The sequence below is a fragment of the Festucalex cinctus genome, chromosome 3 (genome assembly GCF_051991245.1).
Source record: "Festucalex cinctus isolate MCC-2025b chromosome 3, RoL_Fcin_1.0, whole genome shotgun sequence".
Classification (NCBI taxonomy): domain Eukaryota; kingdom Metazoa; phylum Chordata; class Actinopteri; order Syngnathiformes; family Syngnathidae; genus Festucalex; species Festucalex cinctus.
In genome coordinates, this window is record NC_135413.1 from 13,806,679 (window position 1) to 13,828,413 (window position 21,735).

General features: G+C 38.8%; 1 protein-coding gene and 1 long non-coding RNA gene across 4 annotated transcripts in view; one reads left to right on the plus strand and one right to left on the minus strand.

The window, feature by feature from the left end:
• Positions 1-21,735, minus strand: part of LOC144015708 (leucine-rich repeat-containing protein 4C-like) — a 155,887-nt gene that overhangs the window by 37,722 nt on the left and 96,430 nt on the right. The gene's annotated exons all lie outside the window — the stretch shown is intronic.
• LOC144015709 (uncharacterized) overlaps positions 5,135-21,735 on the plus strand; it is a 65,648-nt gene continuing 49,047 nt past the window's right edge. Inside the window, exons 1-2 of the long non-coding RNA XR_013282798.1 lie at positions 5,135-5,266; positions 5,929-5,973. This is a non-coding gene — a long non-coding RNA (uncharacterized LOC144015709). The remainder of the gene's footprint in view (positions 5,267-5,928; positions 5,974-21,735) is intronic.

The window sequence follows — 21,735 nt, forward strand, 5'->3', positions numbered from 1 at the left end:
TGCTCTGACTTTCTTCTCCTCTTCTCCCACAGAGACAGTGGCAGTTCTGTGGTGAAGATCAGAAAGGTGTGACATGGAAAGTGGGGGGAGACAGTAGCCCCGGGAGAACAGATCTCCAGTCATGAATTCCACTGGGACTCCCTCTATCAGTGCTCACTTTCCATCAAATGTTAAAAAATAAATAACCTCTTCAGTCAGCCTCCTTTGAGAAGTCAGCTTTTCCCAGGGGCAGGGTTCACTTTCCATGTAGTTATCGCTCTGCCGTTCCTCTCAACTGTGCCTTTTTCACACCCTCTGACACATGCCATATTCATAAATTCTGTGGATATACATTTCAGTGTTGCACCCATATTTGAGCTCAGGCTGTATTCACACTTGTAGTGGTTTGGTCCAGACTAAAGTAAAAAAAAAAAAATGCCAACAGTATTCACATACCAGCTTGTCCTTTGAGATATCATTGAGCCAAGCACGAGATGTAACAGAAGTTATTGTGAACCAAGAGTGGACAATATGAAAAAACAAAAACACATGTGTGCCACCCTAATAACTTGAATGCATCAGGCTTGTTACATCTTGCACAATGAAACTCATCTGAAAAATATCTGCTGGCTCACATACAGTTGTGCTTGAAAGTTTACATATTTTGGGGAATGTAAACTTCTGAACACAACTTTAAAAGTACAAAAGCTAAATGTTGCTTAGTGACACAAAAATGCTATTAATCATGACTGATATTCACACTCTTGTCAACGTCAACCTCTGAAAATATAAAAACATTTGCCACAGTATTTTGGATTTTATCGACATTAAGCTTTTGTCTCACCAGCTGTACAATCAATACACTGACCTGCGATCAGAGAAAATAGATAGATGGATGAATATATATATTTTTTTTCACTACATAAAATAAAGATAATTCAGTAAATCATTTGATTATCATATTTGATTATTTGTGAAATATTATCCTGGCCATTTATCCTGCAGGGTAATGTGTGTACTGTGTCAAGAGGGATGTTCCTCCCTGATCTGCTCAGAAAGTGTCAGGACTTACAATCTACTAAAAAAAGCTAACAGAATAGCATTTTCTTCTATTATTTGGGCACATGATCCCTCTCGCAGGTCAGTCTTCTTGGGACAATGCCAGATTCCTTGTTTGGGGGAGGAGCCTCCCAATGTCGGTGGAAATATAATTTTGTATGTGCTGTGTTGTGTGATGGGAAAATGAAGCTTCATGAAGCAATTACAATGTATTTTTACACCTCTATATTAGGGGTGTGCCAAAAAATTGATTCATAAAAGAATCGAGATTCTCATTTATGAATCGAATCGATATTAATATCCAAAAATCGATTTTATTTAAATTAGAAATGAAAAAGAAGGGGAAATGGCAGTTGTAGCCCACATGCTGTTTTTGTGGGAAAAGGCACTTACAATACAAAATTAATAAATGTTTAAACAAAAACAAAACAAAAAAAAGACACTTTAATGTCTCTATTTGTCATTTCGTCTTGCAAAGCAGACTGGAGTATATCATGACAATTTTTTGCATATCTGTAAATTGAAGCAGAAATCATTTGTGAATCAAATAATTTAGAATCGACAATCATTTGAATCAAAAATCGAAAATTGATTCTGAATCGAATCGGAGACCCAAAAATCGTAATCGAATCGAATCGAATCGAATCGTGAGACAGTCAAAGATTCCCAGCCCTACTCTATATAATTCTCTTGGTTTGAAGATACAAGCTGGTGCAACGGAAACTGATTTCATTTCTACGGCAGCTTTAGACCAAGAGTGCCATCTAGAGGAGTCAAAATATATCACAAAGCTTTTTTTTTTTTTTGTCCATCACTAAAAGGGCACTAAGGACACATATACCTTCTTTCTCATCATGTGTCGGTCGGTCACGTTTTAAAAATTGGTTTCAACCCGACCTAGGATCTCACAAAAGGATCCCAACAATTTATTGAAATAGTGTCAATGTCGATATTTTTTTGGACTGAGTCCTTGCTTTGAGTGCTACTTTTTTGAATGATAGCTTTTCTACTTGATCAAGTGAACTGCACTCTGAGAGCAATCACACTCGATTTTGCCCTAGGTAGTTTATCTGTTTACTACTTACAGCCATACAGAACTTGACTTCTCAGAGACAAGGAGGTACAATTATCGCTAATATTCTACCACAATTCTACCATGCAGGTGTCCTTTTCTCAACGCTAACATGAATCAATTTTTTTCAAAAGTGGCAAAAGAAAAGTACAATTATTGATTTTTTTTCTTTCCATTTATTTTCTGCAGCCAATATGGTTAAGCTGGCGCATGACTTAAACTAACAACTATGATTGTGGACTGGGTGCCACCCACCACTAAGCTGCATCGCTGCATTTCAGTCCCAAATTCATTTTAGAGGCGTTTTGAATCAGTGACAGTAGACTATCTATAGTTATCTTAACGCACACATGTGAAAAATAAATAAATAAATAAATAAAATTGTGATTATCTTTTTTTTATCCTTACTCCTCCTCACTTCTTGCATCTATGTTAACTCTCCTTTAATGCATCATTCTACCTGCACCTTCAGCTTGCGTTATGAGAGACCCCTGGCCAATTATCCATGACGAGGGAGCCTTTCTATGTAATCCCAGGCTTTCATGCTAAAAGCTGAGCAGAGGAAAGAACATCTTGATCGTGTACGTCTGGTTCTGGTTGTCTTTTGTAAATCAAATCAATCATACACCACCTTTACAGATGAAATACATTCAGAAAAGGCATGTGTTTTATCCAAATCACGCACGCACACACATAAGGATTTCCAAACAGACCAGTAGACTTGGAAACCCTAAAACATTTGTGACCAAAAACTGGTAGACAAATAATTGAGCTTCAGCTGGAGGTGAAAAAGAATGAAAAAACATGCTCAGCTGGCAGCCTTTTTTTTTTTTTTTTTTTTTTGCCAAGTCCTCACAAGCGTGTGCGTGCATGTGAATGTTGGTGAGAAAAGTGCAATAGATAGAGTGGCTTAATGTTAGCAGTCACATCACATCACTGTTTGCATCCCCACTGATTAAAGGCCTCACGATTCAGACAAATTTGGACAATAAGTGGACTACGTGATTACAGGATTTTGTGAGGACATCCGAAAACTTTAACGGTCATTACGCTAACATCACACTACATACCTGTATTGTAGACATATTTAATGTTTAAATTGTTGCAGTGATGTTCTACGTGTACATGTTTAGGCCCACTGTGCATCTTTATGATTCTTTGCATGTAGGAGTGTGTGTATGTGTGTGTATATGTGATTATAAAAGGGAAATTACATGTCAGTCTACAGTGTGTACAGTCTGTGTGTGGGGAGGTGTTTTATTTATCCCTCTCTATTTGAGGATGCAGTCCTTTGAGAGACTCTAAGCAAATTCCATTGTAAACCTTGGGCTACAGAGCTAGCGCACGAGCCAAAGCCATCCATCAGAGCTGGACATTTTCCCCGTATGCAAACAAATGAATTAGAGCACCCGCCTCCCAGAGGGCTCATGACTCAATAGAGCAAAATGGGGAGCAAGGATGTTGGCAAAGGTGAAGAAATGTTAAATAATAATGTGAAAATTGGAGCGCTGTGCACATTCATTCCAAAGTGAAAGGAGGGGCAAATAACGAATAAATGGGAAATAAGGTCAAGTGAAAAGTTTTCGGAGGAGTCTGAAACAGAACATGTTGATATCAGTGTGTCACAATTGGCTTTGGAGCTATTGTTGAAGTTGGCTGTGATGTATAAAAGTGTCTACACAAGAAAGGATGTGTGTCACATTTTAGCACTTGTGTCCTCTAGGAATGATTAACCCAGAAGAGCCTAATATAGAAAGAGAGGAAGATTGCAGAGGATGACAGCGGACAAGAGAGAGAAGGGCAAAGAGGACACGGTTGTGTTCCATGGAGAATCTCGTCTATCTCTGCACATCAAATCATGTTCAGTGCCATTTAGCTATCTCTCTGCTAATTATTCATGCATCTGTAATCTGCAGTCAGGGATGCTTCATAACGCGTCTTAGCTAGTATTTTGCACCTTTTTATGGTCACTTGCAGACTTCTAGTGCAATTTTGGTCAGTATTTTTAATCACAAAAAATTGTGTTAAGAATTGAATGATAAAGAGAACACACCCTACTTTATTGCATATGTTTCGACATTAACTCATTCACTCTCAGCCATTTTCACAGAAGCAGTCCCGTTCGCTCCCGGCTGTTTTACTGGATTTTGACTGATTTTGCAAGGCCCACAGAATATTGTGTTCTATTGCTATAAAGCATGAAACCCATCAAAAGAAAGATTCAAGTCTCTTCTTTCATCAGGAAAAAAAAGTATGTTTCTATCTGTTTCCGTTTTGCAGAAATTAGAAGAATTAGAAGAGAGCTAAGTTTCATCATTTTTCACAAATCTATTTAAAATTGTAAGTAATTGAGCTTTTTTTCTACATGACCCTGGTTGATCTCCTTTGCTCTGCTGCCACCTGCTGGCTATTTGTGTAATAACTACAATTTCTGAACCGTTCTTTGCAGTTGAGAGGCTGCATCAAAGCCTTCTGTATGCTCTAGCTAGCATAAGAAAAACAAAAAAACGTATTTATACGTTATTGGGAGTAAATGAGTTAACAGTCATAAATTACCTCGTAAATGATTCACTCTGGAATGACTGTGTCTTCTGTGATCTTGTTATCCTCAGAAATTAGAGCAAAGAACAATGCAGGCTATTACTCCAGATTCTGGCACAGAATATAATCTGAAAGGTGAAAACGGGGGCAGTATTCATTATGCTGGCAATGATCTCCAGAGTGGTGATATCTGTGTGATTCGAGAAGGATCGAGTGCATTTGCCACCAGGGCGAGCGCTCGTGCCCGCAGCTATTCTGGCTAATTGTGACATGGCACCAGTGACAGCAGGGGTGGGCTGGGTTAGCATCCGACACAGAACACCAGCCAAGCCTGGTAGCTCACATACAGCCATCAACGCTAATCTCCCCCTGTGTGATAACAATAGCACTGCTGTGCTTTGCTTTCTCCAGAAGCTCTGCTTCCAATCCTGGCTTGTTTATGTGCTGTCCCAGCAGCGTAATGTTTTAGCTTTCCTCTTACATGGGGCACTGAGGTGTTGACATTTCTGAATGTTGTTCATTTTGAGGGAGACAGATAAATACATATTGTTCTAGGCCCAGCTTGAGAAGGCGGGAGCAGCTGGCTTTTTCCCGGTGGGCCACCAGAGCTCGCAGGTACGCTTTTTTTTTTTTTTTTTTTTTTTTTTTTTTTTTTTTTTTTAAGAGCTCAGTATTATTCATTCGGCAGCTTTCCTGAGTCAACATGTCATCATCATCGCTCTTTTTTTATTTTTATTTTTTGTATTATTTGTGGGGGTGTGCATGCGTCCGTGTGTGTGTGTCTGCATGCAAATTAGTGCACTTTAATTCACCTAAACCCTGATACTTCAGATTTCCACCAGTCGTGAAGTTGTCGCTAATTTAAAGGGATACTTCACTCATTTAGCCCGTTATAGCAATAAAAAGTTGTCGACTGAAAATGACATCAAAAGGGCTCAGTGAACCAATCACAGCTCACCTGTTTTCTCGGTTTGGTCATGTGATATTCACAAGCTGAGCTGTGATTGGTTACCTGAACCCTTGTGATGTCATTTTCAGTTGACAGCAAGTTGCAAAATGTCTTTTTAAAGGTATTAATTGTACATGAAAAATAATGAAAATATAAAATTTATCATGGGCAAAATATTCATGTTTGACTGCCAAAAATGGCTAAATAAGTAAAGTATCCCTTTAAAAATCACCCAATAGCGTGCTTTTTCTCAAATAAAGAAACGAAAAGAGCTTTAGAAGCTGATGCGGCCAAATGTGGCAAACCTGAACTTTTTTTTTTTTTTAAGTGTCACAGAGTCTTGAAGCATGTGCACCTGACAGAGACGACACGGGTAAGCTAGTGTAATGTCAAGACACTATGTAGCACATTAGCACAACACAGAACAGACACTTTATAATGTTCAAACCATTGTACAATATATTTGCCTGATCTTCTTTCCACGAGTGTACTTGTTGGCAAGTTACATTGAGATGTAATGTAACTTCAGCACAATACATTCATATTGATGTAAATGTTAAATTATAGTTAATTACTTCCATTCCTTAACTGAAAAATGTCATTGTGTTGGAATATTATGCTTGTGTTAATTTCTGACTTTTCAGATCATATGTCAGCATATTAATTTGTTTTGCACTGTTCACGTTAACTATTTTTATTGTTCAAATAAACTTTAATTGTGACCTAGTAAGGCATTTAGTTATTTTAAGTTTTAATCAAATACACTACATATCGATGTTGAGTGGAATGGGAAGTTATTTTATATTGATGCACTAATATGCAAAAAATTATAGATCTTCATTAAAATGCTGTGAACTAAAGTGGGCCGGTCTGAGCCCTGAAACTTCAGGGTTGAAAATTAGTCCCAGTCCTGTACTGTACAATAGGTCATACTTGCCAACTCCTCCGATTCAGGCGGGAGACTCCTGAATTTCAATCACATCTCCTGCATGTCTTCCTATCAGTCATTTCTCCTGATTTTACAATGAAGTTGACATTGTGGGGAACATTTGACGCATTGTCTGGCAACACGCCGCTAATGCGGAGACAAGGCCAACTTCAAAGTAAACATTACATTACCAAATAACGTGTGGAGCGCAATGCCTTGGAATTGAAGTTGTTCCCTGTAGTGTGTCGCCTATTGGTGCACAACGGATGACTTGACAGGTCTTGTAGAATGTGTTTCGGCCATTCTTACTGCCATCATAAACTGTTGAGACCGACATCAACAAAACAACTTCGTCCTAAAATCATGTATGATCGCCAATTAAGGGCGTTAAAAAAAAACTAAAAAAAAACGTATACAGCGGCTAACAGCGTTAGCACACTAACCATGCTAGCAGCTGCGGCAACAGCCATCGGATTACTTTTCAAAGGCAGTTGCCATTCCTAATTATCACTTTAGCAAATTGGGCTAACTCAATTGTGCAGTTGTAGTCGGAAAAATCACAACTGTGGTTCTGATGTCCTTTTTTTTTTTTTTTTCCTTACAGACCAAAAATTTATCAACTCAACCTCGTTTTTAAGCATTTTAAAACAGCTATTGCTGCACACATAAGAGTAAAAATCAGTCATGGAATAAAGACAGGTAAAACAAAATAACACAAAATAAATTAATACATACCATGAATGGTTAAGTGAATAAGTAAATAAAATAACATAAAACACAAATAGGTAAATAAATAAAAAATCTATAAATAAATTAATAACACAAAATACAGCACACAACACAAACAATGATGAGTCTCATGCTGGAACAAGGAACAAAGATGTGTTTGAAGAAAGGTTTTAAAAGTGGATAGAGAGGTTGCCTAACATTTAAAGGAAGGTCATTCCAAAATCTATGGGGAGAGATTTGTCTAAAATATCACTAATGTTTCTAGGGATTAAAATAATGTGCTGCTAAGCACGATTTAAATTTGATTTAAAAAAGAAAAAAAAAAGTTAATTATCCTGAAAGTTGGTCATCATTCACCGGAAATATGTTTTAAATATCTTCTGTTTTCATAATTGCTTTCACCAAGTAAAATATTTAATTTTTATCCGAATGCCCAATTATTCAATAGAATTTTCCGTAGGATATTTGATTACCTCGATAGTTGCGACGAGATGACCAGATGCATGTGCGCTGTGAGCACTCCCTTCCCACAGTGATTAATCGTGAATAGTAATGGCTGGATGTCAGTGTCTCGTGTGTTGATTTCCCAATTTAGCAAATTTTCAATGATTCGATTCTTAAAATTACGTTGTATGGAATTAATTTGATTTATTGCCCAGCCCTAGTATATGCATAATAATCATAGTCTTTAAAAAAAAAAAAAAAAAACCTAGAACGCAAGTCACAATATTTTGGGTTATATTAACGCCATAAGCGATACCACATTCTCATCCATGTGAAAGTTTGATTTTAAAATAATTAAAAGTTGTGTAAGAAAATACCAAAACTTGGGCATCATCTCACCAAACGTATAGATATAAAGGGCTATAGGCTACTGTAGGGGACTCCCTTAAAATTCACCAAATAATTATACATACATACATACAGCACTAAGGAAATTATTACTTACCCTTTTTTCTATGCATACAACATACAAGTATGTTGCCTTTCAAATTAAAGCTAATTAAAATTTGTGGGATTTCAGCATTAACTGACACTCTCACCCAGCAAATTATCTTGTTGTTAAGACACCAAACATTCAACAGGGAAATTGGCCTGTTAATGTCAGTTCATGGTTAACTTAATTAGCCTCTTTGGCATGCACATTGAACAACAGGTACCATAAGATGTTTTAATGTAAGACCCTTTAAATGGTGGTGGGGTTATTTGCTTTCCTTGAAGCAACACACTGCAGTGACATAACGTGTGGTGATTATCTTGTTGAAAATAGAGCTGTAGCATAGATTGTAGCCTGAGTTACCGTTTGGTTTTGATGCAAAAAAAAAAAATGTGGGTGCATTGAATCGAATCGAATAGAAATGTTCCATTTTAAAATATACCATACCAACCATTTCTGAATTGTAGGGTGTCACGAATCGAATCGATATTTATCGAATCATCATTTGAAAGACACGCAAAGCTTTAACTCAGTTTAATTTATTTCCTGTGGCGGCCTATAGCCTCTGCTCATGTATGGAACCAAACTTAGATAATTGTTTTTATAATTATTTCTATGAGAAGAACACAAAGGTGTATTCAGACCTGGGGTCTAGTTCACAAAGCAGGTTGAGTGAGAACCCTGGGTCGAACAGCTAACCTTCCGGTTACTGGACAACCGTATCGACACCCTCAGCCAGGGCCGCCACAGGGGTAATCCCCCTTCCAGGATGACCAGGTTGCAATGGATGCCGAATTGGTGGCAATTTACATAGTTTGTCATCCTAAAATATTAACTAGAATAATACGAAAGTCTATTAAGAAGTTGAAGGATTGCAAGGACACGTCATCAGGAAAACGGCTTTAAATGGACCAGAGTTTGTGTCCCACACTTTTATGCAGAAACAAAAAGAAACAAAACATGTGCGTGCCATATGTATATAAATGTATATATATATATATATATATATATATATACATACATACATACATACAGTATATATATATAAGGGGTGTGCCAAAAAATCGATTCATAAAAGAATCAAGATTCTCATTTATGAATCGAATCAAATCGATATTAATACCCAAAAATCAATTTTATTTAAATTAGAAATGAAGAAGAAGGGGAAAAGGCAGTTGTAGCCCACATGCTGTTTTTGTGGCAAAAGGCACTTACAAGACAAAATTAATAAATGTTTAAACAACAAAAAAAGAAAAGACACTTGAACGTCTCTATTTGTCATTTTGTCTTGCAAAGCAGACTGAAGTAGATCATGACAATGTTGTGCATATCTGTAAATTGAAGCAGAAATCATTTGTCAAGAAAAATAATTTCGAATCGAAAATCGTTCAAATTGAGAATCGAAAATCGATTCTGAATCGAATCGTAGACCCAAAAATCGTAATCGAATCGAATTGTGAGACAGTCGAAGATTCCCAGCCCCAATATATATATATATATATATATATATATATATATATATATACATATATACATACACAAACAAGCCAAGATATCACACACCTTGTACACCTTGTATAATATTTGTCACATTGAGAAGCATATGTGGTCTATCATATTTCCTAGGTTTTTAAAACCTGTAACGCCTCCAGGGCATTGAGCTTATAACATAGCAAATTGCATTGCATATCGAAGGGGGGGCTTCCCCCCCGCGGTATGTCAAAGTGTAATCCTGTATTTAAACACTCTCCCCCAAGCTTTCTGTGTTTGTCCATCTGTGTTTTCACTGACTGCATCTAGAGGTTATTTAAAGACATAAACTGCGAGTGCTGTTTGTGAAGAGGTGGCTTTTGTATATTACATCTCGTTATTGCTGCCAAACTCGTTCCCAAATACAGTATGTGTTTGCTGCAATGGCCAGAGGCGTGTGAGCTTCATTCTGGTAGACACTTCCATGTTTAGGCACAGAGAGAGAGAGAGAGAGAGAGAGAGAGAGAGAGAGAGAGAGAGAGAGAGAGAGAGAGAGAGAGAGAGAGAGAGAGAGAGAGAGAGAGAGAGAGAGAAGGAAAGAAAGCGGTTCTTAATCTTTCTAAGTCGAATGAATGCCAAAGACACAGTTGGAGAAAGTGTCATGTCACACACTGCAGCAGGTTAGTTGGCAACTGGTAAGTAGACCTTTTAACTCGCTGTCTGTGCTCGCCAGCATGAACTGCAGTGACCACAAATAACACGTTGGACATTGAAAGCAGACAACACACGTTGTTGGCCTTGAAAAACATTTTTAAGGTGATAGTAAAATTTCACAGTGGAATGAATTTGAAAATAATGCGCCAATAGCAAGTTGTAGTCATTGCCAGTTTATAGCATGCTGTCCTGATTCTACAAAAGCGAATTAGTGTGCACTGCATCAGTGCTTTAAATTAAAATTAATGCACCTTCCTTTTTCAACAGCGCTTGCTCTTCTCAGCCTCGAACTGCTTTACTGCTTTGCATTGGTATAGTGTAATTAATTTCACAGTGCCTGTAATGTTATTACGAAGAATAACGTTCATTTCACACAATGCAATATTAAGAGTTATTCATCATCTCATATTGAGCAAACATACAGTACGTTAATTTAAGCGGGAGAACACTGGAGTTGGGAATGATAAACTGACATAACCGGATATCCATTCATAAAGGTGAAAGATAAGACTGTAGTCATTGCATACTCATCAACCAATATGAAATCTGCCAGGAAACCTTACATAGATCAATTGTAAGCCGCTTTTGCATCGTACCGGTTCCGCACCAAAAGCTCAGCTCAGTGGTCACTTAACCATTAAAGTTTTTCAGTTACAATTGATCCACTTTTCAGAAGCTCCTCAGAGGTGGTTCTAAAACGCAGGCAGACTGGGGTCATGATGTCACTGTCATTTGATAGGCTGACAGATCTACAGATCGCATTTCCTCGTTTTATAGCCAGTGAGAGACACAGCGCCCACTGGTGCCGCCAATTCATACATATATAAATTACACCGTACACGTAATTGTGTTTTACAACAATGCCTTACCATCCATCCATCCATCCATCCATCCATCCATCCATCCATCCATCCATCCATCCATTTTCATAACCGCTTACTCCTCACAAGGCTCGCGGAGTTGCTGGAGCCTATCCCAGCTGGCTCTGGGCAGTAGGCGGGGTACACCCTGAACTGGTTGCCAGCCAATCGCAGGCCACACAGAGACGAACAAGCACTCACCTAGGGACCATCCAGACCACCCAATCAACCTGCCATACATGTCTTTGGAATGTGGGAGGAGACCGGAGTATCCGGAGAAGACCCACGCAGGCACCTGGAGAACATGCAAACTCCACCCAGGACGGCCGCAGCCTGGACTCGATCTTGCGTCCTCAGTACTGGGAGGCGGACATGCTAACCAGTCAACAACCATGCCGCCACAATACCTTACCATATTTACAAATTTATATCGACTAATGAATGTAATAGTGCAGCTTGGAGGATGTCAAGGAATTCAAGTATCTTAGTTCTTTGAGGAATTCAAGTATCTTTGGCTCTTGTTCACAAGTGAGGGAATAAATGAGTGGGAGATTGAGGATTTGGGCAGTATTTGCAGTGATGCGAACCCTCTACCGGTTTACGTGCCGACCTGCACCTATGGTCACAAGCTGTGGGTCATGAGCGAGAGAACAAGATCCTGCACACAAGCGCCCAAAATGAGTTTCTTCCAAAGGATGTCCAGGCTCTCTCTTAAAGATAGGCCAAGAAGCTCAAATGATGTGGGCATCTGATCAGAACGCCTCCTAGATATCTCCTTGGTCAGGTTTTCCAGACATGCCCCTCCAGGAGGAGGTCTTAAAGATTACCCAGGACATGATGGAGATTCAGTGTTTCACAGTTGGCTGGGAACACCTCGGGATCCCCCTAGAAGAGCTGGCTCGGGGGATGGAAGTCTGGGCATCTTTGTTTAAGCTGCTACCCCTGTGAACCAACCCTGGATAAGTGGATGGATGGATGGATGCAACTGAAGACAATGGCAGAAGTTTGAAAATCTTGGTCATTTCCATGGCTTTCGAGTCCCCACGGTCATTTTATATGTTCCCGTGTGGTTTCTGCGTGACCCCAAAAAGTGTAACTCCCATTAAACATCCAAGTCATCAATCAAAAGAACACACAGGTATGTCGCGAAGCTAACACAGCAAGCGCCAGCTCAATCAGACCTCGCAACTCAGTAAGTCAGCACTTAGCAAGAGTGTGTGCAGGTGCAGTGGGGATCTGAGTTTGAGTGGCACGCTATGCGGGAGACTCATTTAAGTTCATAAATATTGTGTGTGCAGATTATTTTCTCAACACAAATATTGGTGTGGTCTATTTAAATAGAAATATATAGCTAGATGCTGTCATTTTCTGCATTGCTGAAAGAACAATGCTCTGTAATAAGCGGTCTTTTTCATGATGAAAATCCTGTAAAAATGGGCCCTTTATGATTAACGTCTAAATCAACAAATGCCAGGCGTGTGCACACATTGACCCAAGTGGAAAAGGAGAAAGAAAAAGGAGAACATGCCCTTTTTGCTGCAGTGATTTTTTTCCCCCTCCGTTCAAGTATTTAAAAAATAAATAAATCAAATTAACTCTCTGTGCCATCAATTCCACCCAAAGTGCTTTAATATTTGAGGTGCATTTGAGTCCTTGGGAGAATTGTACATATGTTCCCAGCTAAATTCATTTGGAGTTAATCAGAAGCACTTAAAATGGCGGCACGTGTGTTGACCCTCACTTAACATGAGTTTGAATTCATAACAGGGCAGGCCCCGAGTGACTAATCCGGACATTCTGTTGATTTCACAATGGGTTGGGCTGCTATATATGCTGCTACTCCAAGCCCGCACATTAGTTTCCTCATTTTTAAATCAGCAAATATAGTGCGCCCACAATGCTGGAATCTTAATATCACCTTCTTGTACAAATATATTAATAACCAGAGCTGAGAAAAAAACGTCGTTACATTGGCCTTTCATTGATGGATTTGGCGAGCACTTCCACATTTTCGGTCGCTCCTTTATAACGCAAAGCCTTATAAAAATACACGGACAGAGAAGGACCGTCTTTACCCATCCCAATCAACGGATGTAAACCTGCTTCAGTCGGTGCTCAATCTGTGTATTTTTTCACATTTTTTTTTTATATTGTTTCACTTAGCTTTCTGTTCTTTTGCATCTATTATGCCATATGTAAATTACACTGATCGTCATAGCTGGGCACTTCCGTCTCTCATTGCTTCCCATCCTTGACGATGCCCACCTGTATTTTTGTGAGGCTTCGCGTCATAAAGCATTCGCCGAAAATGCGCAAGTATTTGGCGAAAGGTGGGAGACGTACAGTAAGTGCGCAACTTTGCTGACCATGTCATTTAGATTTTTGACAAAGACGAAATGAATATAATTGGAACAAAGTAAGCTATTTTAGATTGATATACTAGTATGGGTGAAATCATATATAGTTGATCCCCCTGTCGCGGGTTCTGGGTTTGCAATATGTCATTTTAAATCTCATATTCTGGGTGGAATTCTATTCCTGACCACAAGAAGGTGACACGCACCTTACTCTGCGACGGTATAAATTTAAAGAAGAGTAAGAACAAAGAACAAAAAACACGGAATTCGTTAGGACAGAAAACACAGAAGTTGTCAGCAAAGGCTAGATTTTGCTGGATGTCATCCACTATAGTTTTGCTTTTAAATGCTCCAGAAAGCGACATCAGTAGGTTCTCCTTTTTTAAGGTTAAAGTACCACTGATTGTCACGCCCATCTAAGTGGAGTGAAATTCGTTCTCCGCATTTGACCCATCCACTGAGGGGGCGGTGAGCAGCAGTAGGGGCTTGCGCTCGGGGATCATTTGTTGATCTAACCCCCAATTCCAACCTGTAATTCCAATTCCTGTGTTAAGCAGGGAAGCAAATGGGTCTCATTTTTTTATAGTCTTTGGTATGACCCGGCTGGGGATTGAACCTACGACCTCCCAGTCTCAGGGTGGACACTACCACAAGGCTACTGAGTTAGTTTTATAAATGTATACATAATATGTATACATTTATAAAACTATGTATATTGTGAGATTGGATGATTTTGATGAAGTTAAGTCACAAACAGGAATGTTGACACAGAGGGATGGTTACACGCTACTGTACAATGTTTGTTATCAATTAATCTTGTTTTCGCTCCATAATTTATGTTTCAATGTGGTATTATTATTTGTGGGTGAAAGACTTTAAAAATGAAGTGTCATAAAAACTCACAAGGGTATTTCTATATTGCGGCTTTCACTTATTGCGGGGGTGGTCTGGAACATAGCCGCTGCGATGGAGGGGGGATTACTATTACTATATTTTCATTAAAATGTTTTTGTATATCACAAAAATCGACCATTTAAACAGAGATATGTTGACTTTATCTCCACTATAAGTGTACTGATGTAATACAAGGAAAATCATTTTTCTTACAAATTGCAGTACAACACAGTTCACCACTAGAACTACGCTGTACTATTGTCCACAATTCATCACAATAAATGCAGTCAAAATGCCCAACACAGTAATCCAACTGTCTCTATGTGCTATACAATTAACAGCATGTTGAGGTAATTCAGAAGCACCAGAACTTCCAGTCACCAACATATGAAGAGCAATAAAATGCATTTTTTTTTCTCAGCACAGAACAGAGAGAAAATAAAATGTCATTAAGGCATCAAGTTAACGTAAATATTCAGGTAGAAATATTCAGTGGAATTTAATTGTTAGAATGTATTAATAATGTTATGTAAAATATTTATACAAATGACATAGGGATATAAAGAACACTACATGAACATGTTTCAGCCGTGCTCCAATTAGTTTGAATAATAGTGAACTTTGCAGGAGCTGCAATTGCAAAGTATCTGATCCGCTTGATGTTCCAATAAATGGGAACAAAAATGGCACAGTATTCCTTAGACAAATTGCTCCCTCCTTCCCCCACAAAGCATATAAAATCTCCAATAACTTACTGAGTCTATTCTCCTCAATGTGGCAAAATTCCTCATTGTCTTGTAAAATCTGAGAACGGGGGATCACATAATCTTTTGGGAGGAAGGAAACGAAAACTGGTTTATCTCTTTTTTTTTTTTTTTTTTGCCCATGATCCATCCAATTCTATGGATATATTTGGCATTGATGGGCATATTTCATGCACTTGTAATGCAATGCATGACTTTTACTGTTCATTATAAAGATTAGATGACTATAATGAATATACCCTTATCTGCACAAAATGTACCGTGCTGAATCTTGACATTACGCCAGAGTCCCCAGAACTACTTTCATTCTTCATTAAAATCTAATTTGTCTTTGGGAAACACTTCTAATTTCGTATGCATGATTTTGCTTCGTACGAGAAAACTCCATTAACCAGCAAGGTTCAAACTTATAACAGGAAGCACAATATCAATTAGGGAAAAGAGGTATTAAAACGTCTTCTAAAAATAATCATCTTTTGTTTAATTGTTCTAAAGATGTGTTATAGAGGTGACAAGAAGTCAGCTGATAATGTATTTCCTAAAATCAGAACGGATGTCAATTGACGTCTTGGAGTCATCAGCCGGTTTGACCTTTCAAATCAGTCAGCATGGTTATGAGAAACTAAAAAACGGAAAGTACGATTTCCCATTTAAGATGAAGTTGAATATCTCAAATCTTGATCAATGCTGTGGCTGAGTATTCGACGCCATAAACCTTTTGATGAAAATTAGGCTCCTGAGTAAAATCTGGCACATTTACCTGCTGGAATGTACTTATCCTAATTAATGTGTAAAGTCCCATCGTAAATAAAGGAAGGGTATAAATTCCGCTACGTATTGCCTCCATATGAGACTGTGGTTTACGCCTTTTTTTCCCAGCACAAAGGACACTTTGCATTTATTTAACCTCCTTCAATGACAAAACGCCACACTGTGATCCAACCATAAAAAATAGCACAACAGAATATAGCATCAGAGAGTAGAAGTAGGATGTCTGGGGCATGATAAGAACTTGGGAGAATGCTGGAATCCCTTGAGAGGTTGCTAATGAATACCACCTGTTTTATTAGATACAGGAGATCCTCTTAAGTTGCCCTGATACACACGTGCGCGCACGCGCATGCACACACCAGCTGTTAATCATGACACAGGGTGCTTGACTTGAAGATTTCATTTCGTCTCTTTCTCAATGTAATGTGACAAAAAAAGAGACAATTACCATAACACTGTTGTGTGCTGATGTAAATACCACATGTTTACATTGTTTTATATAAGTCACAAAATAGGACACTGACATCATGGGAGTAATGACAGCAAACACTGGACACAGTACTACCCACTTATCAGAAACACACTAATGAACTAAAGAAGAGACCTGCATCCAGTGATTATCCTTTGTTCCACCCACACATTTTACACTTCAACGTAGAAATGACTGTTCGACACATCCAGTACACACACTTATAAACCTCTGTATTGTGGAGGTCCACAGAGAAAAGGCAATGCAGTGCACCTCATGAATATTACCAAGAGCTGGATGTGGGTCATTAATATGACAGTCGTTACACTGGAGCCCAATTAGCAGTCAACACAGAAACTGGAATGTTCCCCTGTCGCAATACATAATCACTAAATCACTGGAACAGACTCCAGATCAGGACAGGATCAAACCACACAATCGCAGATACAGGGACCAATTATCACACAAATTATTCAGTGTCCTGATTAAGGACACAGGTCGAATGTCACCTTCTGTATTAGAGGCTCTTTTATTTAAAATGGTTAAAATCCAACAATCCATGTTCAATTTATATTGCCGTGCTCGGCCATATTCAAATATCTTTAATTTGACAGTGCATGTTGGTCCCCTTGTATGTTTCCATACTTGTAATGCTTGAGAGCAGGGTCTCATACTCAACTTAAGTGTAGACCTGGAAATAGAGTCTTGGTATGTCTGGGCTGCATCGAGTATTCCCTCTAACCCCGGGTTTACACCGGTTGCGGTTGCGGTGCGGCTGCGGTGCGGTGCGTCTTGACTGTGTGCTCCGGGCGGGTCAATTTTTTGGCCAATCCACACCGGCTCCGCAGAGCTGCGGTCCGGCAGCTCCGTCGCCGCCCACTTCCCAACGTGTCTCGCGTGACCGCGCGGTCATGTGGCATTAAAAACAACGACAAACACACTGAAAGTCTGTGCTCAACAGAGAAGCAGAAAGAGAGGTGGACTTTTTTTATTTTGTGGCTTTCTACCTCCAATATAAACCTCTCCTCGTCCATGTTCGCTGGTGTCTAAACCGTGAATGAGCACCTCGCACGTTAACTCCAGGCCCGTCTACGCCCACATCACGTTTTGCTAGCATGCTTGCGAAATAGGAGCTGGCGAGTGTTTTATCTTGAAAGGTAACCGGAAATTTATTTCGAAACTGCGTCGGTCTTCCTGTCCCGCTCGATGTGTTTTGTGCTACCTTGCCATTTGCCGGAGGCCTACCGCTGCGGCGTCCGGCAAAAATAGAAAATAGGTCTATCCTTGCGGAAGGGCTGCGGCACGCCGCAGCTGAGAAGCAGTCGACATGCAACGCACCCGCAAGCGGTGTAAACTGCACCATTCGAATGAATGGAATCTAATTCCTTGCGTCGCCGGAACGCACCGCAACCGCACCGCAACCGCAACCGGTGTAAACCCGGGGTAAAAGCGATTCGAGTATTATTATTTTTTTTAAGCACAAGTAATTCAGTCTTCTCAATCTTTCTTAAAAGGAATCCCGTCTGTCATGACATGTTTGCTCTATATTATTTATTTGGTTGTTACTAACATAACTATGAGATTCATTTTTCAAAAATAATTTCCATTTTAATACATTTTCTAGAAACTTTATTTAGACGTATGCCGCCGTTGTTATTTACGTCGAACACATTCAGCGCGTAGTGATGTAAAATGGCGGTGGTTCTCTGCCGAGCAATGTGAGACGCCTATCAAGAAAGCAAGGTAAGCCTCCGTTCCATTGGGGTTCCTTATAACTGTTCAGAACATTAACCTTTCTTCATAAAATGAGTTGGTTACCCGTTCCTCTCATCTTCCTGATACTTTGCATACTCCTCAGCATGTCAAGTTGAGTAATGACATCTGCAGTGGCGGCTGCTGGTCATTCAAGGAGGGGGAGCTGATTTTTTTTTCCTGCCCTACATCATAAATGTGTTTATCTGTAAATTCTACCTTCCGTTTCATTTTTAAGCCTTTTCTGTTGCTGCTCTTAGTTTGGGAAAATAAACCACAGAGTGACAGCAGAGTCGACACACAACGCTCGTCAGTTTTAACAAAGGAAGTTGCTGGGGATCGGTTAGGTCTCCATATCAAAACAACGGAATGACAAACTGACACGAGGCCGAGGAAAGAGAGTAGGAAAATGCCAAACTAGGGCTAGAGTTTCATTTCCCAAAAAAAATAAAAAAATCACCTCTTGAAAAACAAGGGGGAAAAAAAACAAGGCACTGGCAGAGATAACAAAAAGCATTCCAATAATGGCGGTAAAAAGTGAAAAAAAAAAAAAAAAAAAACGCACACAAGCGACAAGGCCCCAAGGTCTAGCCCGCAAGGGCTGTGCGACCGCTTCTGTGGACACAAAGGTAACACATCGGCACAAGACAAGCGAGACGCAGACTATTTAACAGGTGAGGGTAACGAGGCACAGGTGGGAACAATTGGGGATCAGGGGTGGGACCGACCACACACAAGGAAAGGAAACCAACCTGAAACAGGATGAATCAGACTTCAAAATAAAACGAGAAATGATTAGAATACTGAAAACAAAGATAGACCAACCACACTGTGGCATAACAAAAAAAAAAACTGGAACATGCTCATCCCGTCTCCTGTTTTTCTTGAATTTGGCTGTTCTCGTCCCCAACCTTTCTCAGGTTTTGAAAAAGACACAACAATGACTAAGTAACAGGATAGCTTTTCCTACTACTTGGTGTCATTTCAGAATCATGTTTTATCGAAATGTGTCATGAGCCTGAGCTAGGGTATCCCATAAGTGATTAAAACAATAAATACAAAAAACCCAAACATGACCAAAAAAAAAACAAAAAAAAAGTTGTGGGCTGGACAAACATTAAACTTTGATGTCAAGTAGGGGGCCACAAAATATCATGCAGTGGGCCACAATTGGCCCCCAGCCCGCAGGTTTGAGACCACATGGAGGTGTATAAGGATTGTGCTGCATTCAGGGTAATACAGTTATCGAGGCACACATACATTTGCATTTCATTACCTATTCAGTTGAAGTCAGTTGGAGTTCAAGATAGCATTAGCATGCGAAACCTGAGGACAATATATACCAATATAGTAATGAGATAATAAAATCGCCTTGCTAAAGGGCACCTCAGTGATAGTGGTGAATCAGGACAGTAGCACCTTCTCAACGTCTGATCTGAGACTCCCACATCCTTCCAATCACATCTCAGTGAGTTTTTTTTTTTTTTTTTTCCTGAAGGTCACTTGTGCCTCTTTTACATTTATAGCGACAACAAACACGTTCAGATTTACTCTGCGAGCCTTCTCTCAATTGCAGGATCATGTAAATTCATCCAGCACTGTTATCTGGAGAATGTTTTAGTCGCACAGTGACAATAAACAAAATGCGGTTTGACAGCGAACCCGATTTCTCGAATGGGACAACACAATGATGGGCGCCATATGGGTCGTCAGGAATAAATCGAAAGGCTGAGTGATAGACAGAAACAGAGAGAGTCTATAAATAAAATCACAACAATCCACTGCAGATGGAAAGGTGCTCTTTGATACTCTTTCGACAACATCATGCTGTTGTCATGCAATATTGTGCATCTTGGCTAAATCAGAATCAACCTCTTTAAGTAGCAATTCAGAGCACATATAAATTCAAGAGAAAATTGGCTCCTTGGTACTAGTGGAGTCTCGACTGCTCCAGGTTGTAGTCTGCCTTTTGCCTGAAGTCAGCTGGGACAGGCTCCATCTTACCAGCAATTTGAACGGATTTGACAACAAAACGTTTGTAAATTCAAAGAAAGGGAGCCCGCTCTGTCTCTTAAAAAACTCACTCTCACAGTTGAGTTGGGAAGTGAAGTCAGATTGCATTTTGGAATGTACCCTAATTGAGATCATCAAAAAAGTGAATGTGTCACTTCTACAATTGTTAGAACTTACTACATAACCTACCTGAAAAATGTGAATATGCTGCTGTTCCTGAACACCACCTTGCATTGTAAAAGTAAAAACGTATTTTTTTAACTTTCTTGTTTTTAACCATTTTATCCAGAATTATTTCAATTATTTACATGCAATGCAAATATTATGTATTTGTATTTCTGTCAGGACATTTGTTTTGATGAATAATGATGGTCATCAAAGGTAAGGTTCATTTGAAAAATAAAGTAAAATATGCATGAATAAAGTAAAATGCCATTTTGAATAAAACACATTATATTGTTACAGTAAACAGTTATTTATTGTCATGTATTTTATTAGGGTAAAAAAATAAATAAATAAAAAATCCACAAAACGTATTGGTTTCAGTATTGGTATCTTGGGGGTGGAGGGGGGATGCCAAAATGTATTAAAACCTAAATGGTCTAGTTTTCACCTAGTAGACTGTTTACACCAATGTTTGAAATATTAAAGAACCAATAAACTACAATTGATACCAACCTCAGTCATGAATAAATTCAATCAAACAGTAGAATTTTGATCAAATTATTCAGGTTGTCATTTAAAACAAGATCTTCAGTTGTCATTGTGCTATGGTATGCAACTTTACATGTGTATTTATCAGTAGTAGACCCTTTTCCGTATTTTTTTTAAACCAATCATTTAATAAAAATAGTAATGCAACTTTTTGTCACAAGTGGACAGTCAGCAAGGTAAGGAAATATACGTTCAAAGCATAAACAAAAGTGTGGCAGGATGCAAACGAACGGAATTATAAACATGTTTCTATTATTCATTAGAGAAATCACAAATTATTGGATATTATCCGTTCATAAGGATGATGAGAACGATTCTCCAAGTACTTCCGGGTCAACTTGCTTGCTCATTGCCTAGATCAGGGGTGTCCAAACTTTTTCATTTGAGGGCCACATTCAGAAAATCAGAAGGACGCAAGGGCCACATAATGTTATGAAGAGAAATTGTGTTTAGTCCTAAAAATTGTACAAATAATTTATTTGTGCTTATGCAAATTTAGAAAAATGCTACAGTATATAAACCAATTTATTTGTAATATGGCAGTAGGGTTATTATAGTTTTGGAATTTTTCATTTTAGTTTTTATTTTGTTTTGAGTTTAGATTTATTTCAATTTAGTTAGTTTTAATTAGTTTTCAGGGTGGTTCTGTTAGTTTTTTTTATTAGTTTTAGTTCTTTAATAAATACTGAGTTTTAGTTTAGTTAGTTTCAGTATTAGTTTTAGTTTTTTTTATGTATATTACTTGTGCACAATATTTAAAAAA